The sequence below is a fragment of the Anas platyrhynchos genome, chromosome Z (assembly GCF_047663525.1).
Source record: "Anas platyrhynchos isolate ZD024472 breed Pekin duck chromosome Z, IASCAAS_PekinDuck_T2T, whole genome shotgun sequence".
NCBI lineage: Eukaryota > Metazoa > Chordata > Aves > Anseriformes > Anatidae > Anas > Anas platyrhynchos.
In genome coordinates, this window is record NC_092621.1 from 38,183,105 (window position 1) to 38,196,966 (window position 13,862).

Here is a 13,862-nt window from a genome sequence, read left to right on the forward strand (position 1 = left end):
GAAAGGGCTTCAAATGCTGATAAAGCCCTGGGTTTTCATTCCACCAGAGAGTTTTTCCACTGGTTTCTACCTATTCACTTCTCAGTCTTTCCGCTCGATGTGCTGGTGGTTTCTGACTAGTTTAAATTCAAACCACAGCTGCTAGCGGCCTTTCTCCACGAAGCTTGCCTGCATACAGTTTCTGGGAAACCACAAAATTTTGCTGAGTGGAGCACCACAGAAAACATGATTTCTTGGACAAGTGCCTAGCATCTACATTCACAGGAAGGTACCTAGAAGAACTTGGCAAGGCAGCATTCACATTGTAAGACACCTACGGCAGGAAGCACACTGAATGCATGAAACCTTTGCTTGCTGAAACAGAATGAAGAACAGCACTGACACATCCACTCTAATTTGAGGAGTCTGGGCCTTAAGCTCATATCCCACTGACCTGCCCAGGAAGCAGATGAGAGGAAAGCAGGACCTTGGGAAGAGCAGGGTGAGAGAAAAGACCATGAGACAAGTGGTGGGAGCTGCTCTTAGTGTCAGATGCCAATGCACTGGCAAGAAGGGGTTTACTAGCTACATTGTCTGGTCAGTTCAAGGAAGAGTCTGAGTAGGGCATGAGCACCAACTAATGCAGTTAGGATCAGGAAGCTATCAGGAACTTCTGTTAGGCTGTAATGAAAACACTTGTCACAGAGCAGAGGAACTAAGATCAAAACAAGAAGAGCTGGAGGTACAAAAAGAAAAACATCTCTTTTTCCTTTCATATTATCAGACAAAAAAAAAAAGGTGAAAAGCACAGGATGGTATGTTTTATCTTATTGATTGTCTTAACAGCAGCTAGATATTATGGTAACTGGCTTCTGCTGTTCTGTCTGCTGCCTGAATGCCTGCAGACTAAGAGTGTCCTGAGCCGTGCCATAACCTCTTACCCACAGGTGCCAGGTGGCAAAACTGAAAAACAGGCAAAACAACTGATACACCCAGGGATTTCATACCTGTAACTTCCAAGAGGCAGCACAGTCTGTTTAGAGCTTTGTCCAGGGGCAGTGCTCAGACCAAGGATCTGGGGTTCTCTTGCCTATTGCAGGTAGGCAATTGTAAAGATTGAAAAGGCTGTCATGAGTCTGCCACGGGAGCACAGAAAAAGGATAAAATAAATATCTCTGACCTGACCACCAGACCTGACCACCGGACCAGCTTTCTGGGGTCAGATCTATTACATGATGCCACAGTCAAAAAATAAAATAAAATAAAATAAAATAAAATTTAGGACTGTGTACTGCGTATATCCCAAAAGACAGAATATATCACAAACCAATTTCATGTATCTCTGTTAAAAGAGTTTTATAAAGTTTGAAAAAAATCAAGGCCATTCACATGACCTACCACCCTCAGATATATAGTCTAGTGTAGCAAACAAGTCAGTCCCCCGGAGGAGTGATACAAAAATAGTTGCTGTCAGATCCCCAGCACACAGCTTCTCTGTTACTTTATCTTTTATAATCATTTTCTAAATCCTCCAGACTTCATTGGGATATCCTCCACTTGTATATACAAAAGAGCTTCATGATACACTAGATCTGACTGAGAAAACTCAAGAGGATTGAACTTCAGATTCTTCCAGTATCTTTAAGAGGATCATTAAGAGGAGAGGAAAGCCTGCAGACATCTCTCACCTCACCAAACACAATCTAAATATGAGCTATGTTAGAAGACTCAGAAGAAATGCACCTGGCAATACATGGGGCAGTGTGGTTAATGTGACCCTTTACAAAATGGTAAGGTACTTTTATATTTGCAGGCAAACTAGGCCAGTGAATTTTGGTATTGAGCTGTCAGATTAGCAGGAAAATGACTTTAATGTTTTTTTGTTTTGTTTTGGTTTGGTTTGGTTTTTTAAGTAATATTGTGAAGAGAAAAAAAAAAAAAAAAAGAAAAGAAAAAAAAAAATTGGAAGCTAGCATTGACTATATTCTCTGAATCAAATGCAGTAGAAGTGTCCACCAGATTGCAGTAGGTGTGTACCAGATTACAATATGTGCATAATGCAGGAGACTTAAAGGATGCAGCTGGTATCCAAACATTGCTCAGATATCTTCCTCTAGACATTTTTGTTAGTGAGAAAGGGCTGGTTTTGTCCACCAAGTTACTGACACTGATTATAACATACTTTCTAAAAAGCTGCAGAACAAACAGCTGAGCCCTAAAGTGGAGCAAAAGAAAAAATAAAATAAAATAAAATAAAATAAAATAAAATAAAATAAAATAAAATAAAATAAAATAAAATAAAATAAAATAAAATAAAATAAAATAAAATAAAATAAAATAAAATAAAATAAAATAAAATAAAATAAAATCTGTGTTCAACACTATTTGCTTCAGGGATCTGCTGCTCAAGTCCAAAACATGCAGCATGTTTGGGTCATGATATTCCCCTAGAGAGGTTCCCTGAAATAGTTGCTTGAATAGTTCAGAAGTTTACAAGGTGAAATACAAAAAGCTCTCTCAACTATTAGCCTCCAGATGCATGCTAGCTTGCATGAAGGTGACATCTCTAGGGTATTGGGTGATGGGATGGAAACACTGATCTGATTTTTTCTGAGAGTACAGAAACTTTCATTCCTCTTACAAAGAAAGGAAGTGATCAAGAAAAAATAAATAAAATAAAAATAAAAATGACTAAGAAAGTCCTAAAACATACTTTAATTGCTTTTTTTTTTTTTCTTTTTGCCTTGAAAAAGGTTTTTAGATCAGACTGATGTTTAGCTTTAAAAAAAATCACTACACCACAGAAGGTCTGCAAGCTCTATGAACCTAGAAGAAAAGGGAAGAACATTTTCTGTTGTACATGAGCAAAAAATTGTACCTGCAAGAACAATAATTCATCACCTTAGAAAAAGGCCATCTCTTAGTAGAACTACCATTTGAAACATCAGAGTTTCCTGAGGGCTTATTTTCACATTAGTGTGAAAAATTCCATCAAACCGGTTAAATAGAATAAGGGATAAGAATGCCACTTACGAATTATGACTAAGTGACATTTAGTCTTATGGCCTTAGAAACTGAGAAGAGAGATGTAGAAAGTTTAGGGTTTTTTGTTTGTTTGTTTCCTTTTATTTATTTTTTTTTTTTAACTTCACTTAAGACACCACTGCCTTTTCTCTTTTCACTTCTGTTTTCTTTTAAGTCAGATCAGCCAGACTGTCACAAAATCTGACTGTCTGGGCTGCAACAGGTTTTCTAGCATTTCCAGAAGAGCACTGTATGAAGTGAGCTTGTAGCTTTGCAATACTACTTTGCATTTCGTGTTACAAATATATAATTTAGTGAAAAGAGAATAAAAACTCATCCACACCTAACAATAACAAAATTAAAAGCCACAACAAATTTCCCACCATAAGTTGTGATGTAACAGAAAGTATCTGGGAATGAGCAACTCATCTGTTTGATACAGAAAAGACTGAAAAGCAAAGGGAATAAAATATTTTGAAAATTCTACCTTAGAGGAGGACATTGATTTTGGGGAGTGATTATGGCCTGAGCATATTCACAATTGCCTATTTTATAACTGATTTCCATTCAGTCCTCCTTCCCAGGTGCGTCACTTTGAATCTGGTTTTCTTACAGTTAATTCGTTTGAAGAGATCCTCATAAATAAAAAACCTACGTCATTATTTATTGTTATTTCACAAGTCATTATCACAGCCACAGGTCTGGTCAACAGTGATTTTAAAGTTTGATGCAATTGATTAGAATGTTATAAGTGTTATATCTTTTTCTGTATGTTTTTTTTTTGTTTGTTTGTTTGTTTGTTTTTATAAAACAGAACTTTTTAAGATATAAGATAGTAGACATACCTTGCATTATATTTGTATCTAAGTTGAGAATATAATGTAGCACTAATTTATGCATTGTATGAAAATAGATTTCTGAAAATAGAATCTGTTTCTGAAGACTGGTAATCTTTACAAGTAGCATCATCAAGTTTGTTTGTTGAGACACTCAGGCTAACGCCCTGTTAATTTCACACTGCTCTCCTTTACTGGTGTTCTCCACCACATCAAATTTATGCAGGCTTGCTGCTGCTGTGCTGCTTTTGCTTCCTGTATATGGGCACAGTAGTTCTTTTCCATCCACCTTGATTTTCTAGTCTTCAGGCTTGTGTTCCAGTTTTAAATACTGATCCTTAATAATGCTAACAGCCTTTCAGTATTAAGGAACTGGGAAATATTTCATTGTAATATAGGTATATTATCCCATTTCATTTTTTCTCTCTCCTGTTTTCTCTGCATCTTGTGCTGTGCTTACTGATATGGTCCTTTAAAATAATTCATATTGGCCATGGCCTACTCAGTGTCTCGTAAGACTTCTGGGTGGAAATAAGAATATAGATATGGTTATAAGAAAAGTGAGCAGATAGGAATGGTTTTTTAGACCTGTGATGAAGCACAGCTGTGTATTACATCATGGGATGAGGGTGTCTGTGTGCAGGGTACTGATGGTGAGCAAGCAGAAGAGCTTACGTAGTCCTATGCGGCCAGCCCTCACCGGATTTTTGATGAGTGAACAAAATCAGTCAAATCCTCCCTTTCACTTACTCTTATTAAAATCCCTATTTACTTTCCCTAGTGCAGAATTGAACTTATTGAACTAATGCAGCACCTGCTGCATTAGGATCGTGTCAAATGGTTGCATTTGCAAGAGACAGTTAAAGTTACTGATAATGTAGTGACCTATCTCGCGTTCAAATTATGTTTTACCTTTAAAAGAGAGTTAATTCATCTTTCCAAGTAACTGGTAGAAGGCTACGAAATACAATTGGTAGGAGAAACATTTTTAAGAAAGAATAGGAGAGGTACAACCTTGGAGCAAAAGGGAGCAGGAAATGACTAACCAGAAAATACCCTGCATTTAAATACAAACTAAGCAAGTCTTGGCTCTTCCTTCACCTTTTGCTATTTTCTCTGTCATCTTTTGGGCTAACAAGAAAGATATTTATGTATAATGTTATATATTTAAAGTAAAAATGGAGAAGGCATTGCATGCAGGGCTGGCCTTGAAGCCCACTACTTAAAGGCTGCTGCAAATACATAGTAGAATTCACACATCAATATTTGAAGAGGGAAACGATTCTGAAGCCAGGGCTCTCTGCATGTATACTCATTCTTCCCATCTTACAAAAATCTCTCAGACTGGCTTCATCCTAGATTCTAGACATAGTACCACGATAGACTATTTCAAGATTCTTCCTCACTGCAAAGCAGTTGAAAATAGCTCTTTCAGCAGAGTAGTGGCAACACTGTGGTTGACTTCAGACCACATCTAGACTTCTGTTTTGAGCCTGAAAGTCTCATGATCATTTAATACACTTAGTTATACATCCTGCTCTGCATCCTCTACTAGTTTAGTTCCTAGCAGTACTACTCAACTAGGCAAAAACTGTATTAACTTGATCAGTGAAACAAAAGTGAACTACTGAAGGATTGGTTAACATGTTTTTGCAGTGTTGCAATTTTTTGATAAAACCATCAAGTTTTACTGCAATCACAGGATAAGTATTCATGTAAAATGGGGTGATTACATTTAATAAACTGTTTAATACTTTTTTTTTTTTTTAATGTGTTTTTATTTGGGAACCCTTCAGAATGTTCTTCTCCAAAATAAATATTGTTCAATATGTAAATGTAGTTCCCATTTTTACCAAAGAAAAATATGAAAAATTCAAGTCAGAAATTCAAGTCTACCTTAGGCCACATCAGTTAACCATAAGTGGAAAAAGTGGGCAAAGCATTTCAGCTTCAATTTGCTTGACTGTGCCAGCACAAATGGATTTTGCAAAGTCTATTTGTGTAGCCACCTTGTGCAGTAAGTAATTCTTGTGTGTACGTGTGTGCAGTATGATGATTAGGACCTGGTCAACACAGAAAACAGAATTGCATAGGGGATGTAATGAGGTCTGCAGAGGTTTAGCTTCTGATATGGAAAACAAAAAAGAATTCAGCTCTGCTCTTTAAACCCAAATAGGAGAACCATCTAGCTCATTAAGAAAGTCCAACTGATATGGTAATGAAGGTGATGCATTTGGGTCCACCGAACTGTGTGTATGATCAATTTTCAGAGCACAGTATGCAGGTAATCACTAATTTATGTAAATGTATGTAAAATAAAATCAAAATGATTAAATAATAAAGTTTGTTTAAATAACAAATATAATTATAATTATATATATATATGTACATATATATAATATATAATATGTATTAATATAAATTAATATATATATACATAATATATATGATATATTATAATATATAAATAAAATAAATATAAATAATAAAGGAGAAAAACCCAGTACATATCACATTAACACATCGGAATGTGTCAAATTATATTTAATACAAGTGGAAACTATTTTGAAACATCCTCTGAATTGTATTAATTAATGTTTAGCTGCTTTTAATTACATTAAAAAAATATTTCAATGAATGTAGCAAGTCAGGCAGTGAGGGTAGTGCATATTACACAGCATCATCATTAGTTTATAAGTATCTAAAACACTGAACATGCAGAAAACATTTTTGATTTATTTCATGTAAGATTTAAAAATTGTCCATTCTTAGTTAAAGCCAAAACAAATACTTACTGGAAACCAGGAGGTGAGTTTTGACAAATGATCATTTCATTTTAAGAATCACAGAATTGAAGGAGTTGGAAGGGACCTCTAAAGATCATTGAGTCCAACCCCCCTGCCAAAGCAGGTTCCTCAGAGCAGGCTCCAAGTCAAGCCATAAATATGGGTACACTTTACTGATACAACCAGTCAACACTAATTTTAGGTTACCTGTATGGACTAAAATAAAATAAAATAAAACAAAACAAAACAAAACAAAATAAAAATAAAAATAAAAATAAAAATAAAAATAAAAATAAAAATAAAAATAAAAATAAAAATAAAAATAAAAATAAAAATAAAAATAAAAATAAAAATAAAAATAAAAATAAAAATAAAATGTTGATGTGCACATACTTAAATACCTGGACTTATGTATTGCCCTGGTTTAGGCCAGAATGGAGTTGATTTTCTTTACAGTAGCTGGTATGATGTTCTGTTTTGGATTTGTGACAAAAATAGTGGTGAAAATACACTGTTTTAGTTGTTCCTTCTCTGTTTGTCACACTGCCCTGCCAGTGAGGAGGCTGGAGGTGCCCCAGGAGCTAGAGGGCAACACAGCCAAGACAACTGGCCCTGATGGACCAAAGGGATGTCCCATAGCATACGATGCTATGCACAGCAACAAAAGCTGAGCATTTGTCTTTCCAAGAGGCTGTGATGTGTGCTGAGCTCTGCTTTCCTGGAAATGGCTGAACACCTGCCTGCTGATGGAAAGTAGCAAATGGATTCTTTGTTTGGCTTTGCTTTTGTGCACAGCTTTTGCTTTACCTAGTGAACTGTCCTTATCCCCACACACGATTTTTTCACTTTTACCTTTTGATATTCTCCCTACCCCACCTGGGGGGGAAGTGGAGCAGCTGTGTGGGACTCAACCGTCTGCCAGGGTTAAACCACAGTACGTACGCAAAGGGATGCCATGCTGCACTCTTACATTCTCACATCTGAGAAGACATGAGTTTTTATAACCTACAGCTCAACAAAAGAGATTAGATAAATTAGTAATTATACAATCCATATGCTAGGGTTTGTTTGTCACCTAAATTTTTTAAATTTCAAGATATTGTTGGCACATGTATTTTAGTCTCTTTACTGCTGAATATAACAGAACAGCTGAGTTTGGAATGGACTTGTGGAGGCCATCTGGTCCAACCCGCCTGCACAAGCAAGGACACCCAGGACCATGTCCAGGTGGCTTCTGAAGATTGCCAAGGAGAGAGACTATACAACTTCTCTGGGCAACCCATGGCAGTGCTCCATCAACAGCATGGTAAAGAAGTGCTTTCTGATGTTCAGATAGAACCCTCTCATGTTCTTGTTCGTGCCCACTGCATCTTGTCTTGGCATCGGGCACCATTGAAGGGTGCCTGGCTCCCTCCTTTTTGTGCTTTCCCTTCAGGTATTTATAGACAAAGATGATGTCCCCCTGAGCCTTCTCTTCTCAAGGCTGAGCAATACCAGCCCTCAGTCATTTATCACAGGAGAGGTGCTCCAGCCCCTTCATCATCATCATGGCACTTTCACTGGGCCCTCTCCAGTATCTCCATGCTTCTCTTGCAGGGGTGAGGCCAGAGCTGGACACAGTACCCCAGGTGTGGCCTCAGCCGTGCTGAGTAGAGAAGGATAATCTGCCTTGACTTGCTGGAAATACTTTGCTTAATGTAGCCTACATCTGTGCTATAAGGGCACATTGCTGGCTCACATTTGTCTGGTCACAGAGACAAGGAGACGACTACAAGTGCATTTCAGCAGGTAGTCCAGTTGGAACAGCTGGTAAACTAAACCAGTACAATATCAAATCTCATTTAAACTTTTTAAGTACCAGACTGAAATGCAAAGCATAGCAGCATGTAGATTCCAGCCATCTGGGGTCATGAGGAAAAGTGCAAAGCTAAAGCTAAATTAACTGCTAATAGCCCTTAAAATGGCAACAGAATGCTAAACTGGAGTTTCCCTAAAATAATATGAGTAATATTGGAACCTTGAAGTGGTAAGAAAACTGCTGAAGCTGTATCTGGTATAGCCAGGATTTGGGTAAAACACAGTGGAAATGACTCCTTGTTAAGGAGTTAAGGACTCTACGCTATGTGTGGAAATAACTCTTCAGTAAGCATCATCAGACCCTTTCAACTTTTCTCCTGTATGAGAAGGCTTTGCTTTTCAAACTCATTTATCACAACAACCTTGCCACATCTACTGAAGTAATTTGAGCATTTTCAGCACCAGTTGGAAGGAGCAGATGTAAACTGCTAATCTTCAGAGATCTTCCTTCTGATGAGAAACTATTTGCATTTGTTCAGCCACTGCAGCGGTTCATGCTTTTGAATCATTCTTGGCCAACTTAAGGGAAATCTAAAGTCTTTTAGCTAGACAAATTTGGCTCCATGTGGAGTCTATTTCTTAGAAGAGTACTTACAAAACTGTAACTGAATTGGATGCTGTCTCTGATTAGATGGAATCCTAAAACCAAAGTACGTGCTAGCTCAGGGCTTTAATTAATCTGTGCAAGTTTCTCATGTGTAATGCTTGCTACTCAACCTGCTTCTTGCGCAACCTTTTCATTAACAAAGTGTTTACCACACTGCTGCTTTCAGCATAACTGCATGTGGTCCAGACACATTTTTTGTTCCTTTGTTCCTCTTCTGTTTTAATTCCTGAGCTAGGCAATAGGATGTCAGATCTCCGTGGGATTTTCTAGCAAAATAACTGGAAATAGTAATCTTATGGGAAAAATAAAATAAAAAATAAAAATAAAATACTGTTGTAAAGAAGTAAAATTTGAAAGAGAAAGAAATGTACTCTTTCATGAATTTCTGATTACCTGAAATAAGCCATGTCTTTACCAACATTAAGGAAATTATATGAAAGGACAAAATGAAAATCTTCAATAAAAGAAAAATCGCATGTAGATTACTAACAGAGGAATTACTTGTGTTATAGGAGTCTGCTGAACTCAAGAGACACATGAAACTTAGATGTAAATATTGAGGATGCAATTATAATTTTACATTGAACATCTCCAAAGAGGGCTAAAGGTTAATTTCAGTGTGAGATTTCTTTGCAGACATGAAGTGGAGATGTGATCACAGTATAACTGTGAACAAATATACAATATACTCAGCAACACATATCAAAAAAGCCAAAATAGGACTGTGCTGAACTTCAAGACAGAGGTCCTCCCCATATAGCTTCACCATTTTCAAACAACTCCCTTTAGACCATGAAGTCAAAAATGTGATCGTGATAAACTTTTAAATGTCCAATTCCCTCGTGGCACTGTAAAGTCTTCACACCTGTTTTACGTTAAATCTTACAACAGTCCTTTCTCAGAGTCAGCCTTTGTAAGAGGAAGAAATATGGATTTTCATGCAAAGTAATAGAACATATCCCAAATAATCCATCTCTGTAACAAAAAGATCCCAAGTGATGATAAAGAACAGATACAGGCTATGGTCCCAGTATATCCACAGACAACAGTGAAGAAATGGGATGATAATTGCTAATAAGAAAAAATAAATTCCTCTTGTGTGCTTCATGATTTAAGTGAAAATCTGTACCCCACAAGGGAATAGGATAAGTTATGGACCTTTTCCCATATGCATGAACTTCACGTATGCAGAAGAACTGAACACCAGTATACTTGAAGACTTGTGCTGTTCTGCATGCACTGAAAAAGCATCAGTTATCTTTGCAATGAGTTCCCTCAGCCTCTGACAAAATTTCAAGTTCCTCAAGACCAAAGGAAACTGCCACCACTTTTGTAACTGAGGGTCAATACTGGCTGGACCACACTGTTTTTTACAGTGACATTGATATTTACAGCTCACCTGATATTTGAAGAGCATCTCATAAAATGTACCTTCCATATCTTCCAGCAGTTTTCTGGTGTGCTATCAGTCTTGCACTAGAGAACCCAAAGCAAGCCTCCCAAGTTTCATATAGGGAAAGAGTGGTAATGCAGCCTTCCAGGAGAGGCTGCAGCCTGGTACCTCACATCTGTTTCTCTACCACCAGTCCAAGTTCTGCCCCAGTACATGTAAGATTTTGTTTTTCTGAATGGCTTTTCTACTATGTTTAGCCTTGTTTTAAGCTACTCTACTCTTAAAATGTGGCTTTTAAAAAAAAATCTGCTCAGCAAATGAGCATACAAGATTTTATATTGTATTGATATCAAATGATTTTCTTTTGAAACATCCTGTTATCCTGTTTCAGACTAAACCATTTCTGCTCATCTCTGTCTCCCAAGATCAAAGTATAATACAGCTAACATTGTCCTCAAGCACTTAATTCAGTTTATTTCTGTTTCAGGAAGCATTGGAACCACAGCCTGTAACTTCTTACTCTACTCCATAGATGTCTTCCATTTCAATGGCTTCATTAGAAGACAGCAACTGAAGACAAATCTTTAATTCAGTGGTGTATGCTGCACACTCAAAACCACGTGACTTAGCAGCATTTAACTGAAATGATAACAAGGTCAAGATAACTCAACTTTAAGCAGTCTTTGCTCCTTGATATAAAATCCAAGCAGAAGAAGCACCGTGTTGTCTTTACAAATTAGCATAAATTAGGGATAGGGAGGGCCTAAAACTGAAGAGGGTATTAGGCAATGGGCCACTGAAGTGCAATTATTTAATGTGACTTTAATTATTTTAAGCAAATTACATTTCACAGAGTAGCTTGGGTTGAAAGGGATCTTGAAGATTGTCTCATTCCAACTCCCCCCTGCTGTAGGCAGGGATGCCACCCACTGGATCAGGTTGCCCAAAGCCCCATCCAACCTGGCTGTGAACAACACCAGGGACTTCCTGGGACATTCACATCTTCTCTGAGCAACCTGTTTCAGTGCCTCACCACCCTCTGAGTGACAAATTTCCTCTTAATAATCCAAATCTCCCCTTTTAGTTTAAGACCATTGCCCCTTGTCCTAACATTATCTAGCTGAGCTCTTCTCCATCTTACCCCTTTAAGTATTGAACACATTTTTTCACATGGGAAGTTAAGGCCAGATTGGCAACAACTGTATATCTGTGGATGCTGATGAGACAGAGCCAATTAAAACCAGATTAAGATCTTGCCATGTTCAAGTTTATACCAGCTGCCACTGCAATGGGAAGTTTGAGAGCTGAATTCAAGTAAGGTGTTTTGTTTTGTTTTTTTCCTTTAGTGACACAGTGTAATAACTTGAAGATTATCCACACAGAGCGATTGCCTAAAAACTATACCAAGGACAGTTAAAAAAATGTCCCATTGTCCTTTCTACAAAACAGGTATTAAGCATTTGCTTGTTCTTGAAGAAGACAATGTACTGTTTTGGCTGGAAAAATCCCTAAATAAATCAGAATAATTTCTGTCCCCAGAGAGTACAGCATTTCTAACTTGAACTCAGCTGTTTTTCAATAGGAAGGCACATGCCATTCAGCCAATAGAAGGGCACACATCATTCAGCCAAAAGCACACAGAATAATGTCCTTCAATGTCCAGGTAGGTGACACCAGGAGCTCTTTACCACTCTTCTTGAAAAATTACTTTTCACAAACCTGCATCCAGCTGTCATTGGAGACTCTTAAATTTGTCCAAGTACCTGCACTGGTACTTTGGAGAAAAATGGAGTAAGCGTACTTGTATAAATGGTAAAATAGAATACCATCTTACTCTGGCTGTATATCTCCATCTAGCTATACGAGTTTTGCTTAAAACAAGCCAAACCAAAAGAAAAACAAGCAAACAAACAAACAAACCACTTAACTCCTATCTAGGCAAGAAGTCATTTATTGCCTGAATTTTTCACAGTGATTTCTATCTTACACAGTGAGGAGGAAGATGCATGAGGAAAAATGAAGTTTTGAAAAATTAGCAGTAATTTTCATCACAGAAATTGATTAAAACATTAAGCTGCCTTGTGATGCATTTCCCCTTCAGGACATTCCAGTAACGACTTAACAGGAATACTTCAGGGGCCTAACTTGTGTTTCTGTCACCAGTATTCCCTTACAGCATCTTGACTTGCCTGTAGAATACAAGTTGAAAAGAGCCAGTCTTCTGGCAGCCATTAATTCCACAAAAGTGAGTATAACATAACATTTTTTAATTCAAAGCTGCAATTAACGTTCAGGATGTTGAACCTATGGCATCAGAGGACATCAGATTAGAGTTATTAATACAAACTCTGCCACAAAACTTTGATAGGCAAACAGTAATCTTGGGGAAAAGCCATTCCCTCCGTGTTCCATGGCACCCTGTGAGCTTCATTTATGCAGGAAACAAGACTCGTTTAACAGACATACGAACCACCTTCTTTCTCTAGCTTCTTTGTACAGTTCTTTTGCTTGCACTGTGAAATTGCATGATGTTAATCAACAGCATTCAGCACAACACGTGGGCTGAATGTGTTAAGTTTTAGCTAGTAAAAATATCTAGCCGACAAAATGTGAGGCAGGACAGTCTCTGCCTCTCAATTCTGCCTCTGAGTCACTCTCAACAACTGTTTTAATGAAAGATGGGAGAGAAAAACTTGGTGGCTTTGCTTTTTCTTCTCTCCCCCCCTCCCCAGGATTTTCACTTTTAGTTCACACAAAATAAAGTACTATTGTTCAGCTGATCACAGCATTTTACAGGGCTAGAACACTTGTTCTACAGGTTTATTGTTTAAACAGTTCAGAATTAAAATGTTTTGACTCTTCAAATCCTTCTTTTGAGACCAGATCACTAACAGCAGAGGAAACTATCTGCAGATTTGTGCAATGCCTCAGTCTTGCATTGTTCTGGTAAATCTAAAGCTGCCTTCTTTGGAAGGCATTCATTTGAAAACCTTTATCTGTATTTAGTTCTTTCCAGGATAATAAAAATACGAGTATCTGGTTCAATGGTCTAGAGCTACTTTTAATTTCTAAAATACCAATTTTCATTTTTACCCTACCTTTCACAATTATTATTATTATTTTTTAATTATCACAGAGTATTTCATATTGGACTGAATCTGTCAAAGTTGCTAACAGCAAACTTAGCCAAAAAATTTCAAAATTAAGACTCTATTACAAATACTTGCCAAACTCTCCAACCATCACAAGTACTCCTCAGTAGGGTATAGTCTTTGGCTGAAGCTATTTCAGCAATCTGAATGAAATATTTCTTTAACTCTGCAGGAAAGCTTTAAAGTGGCTCAAATTCTTAGCTGTCTTTAATTCACAGGAAGAAACCA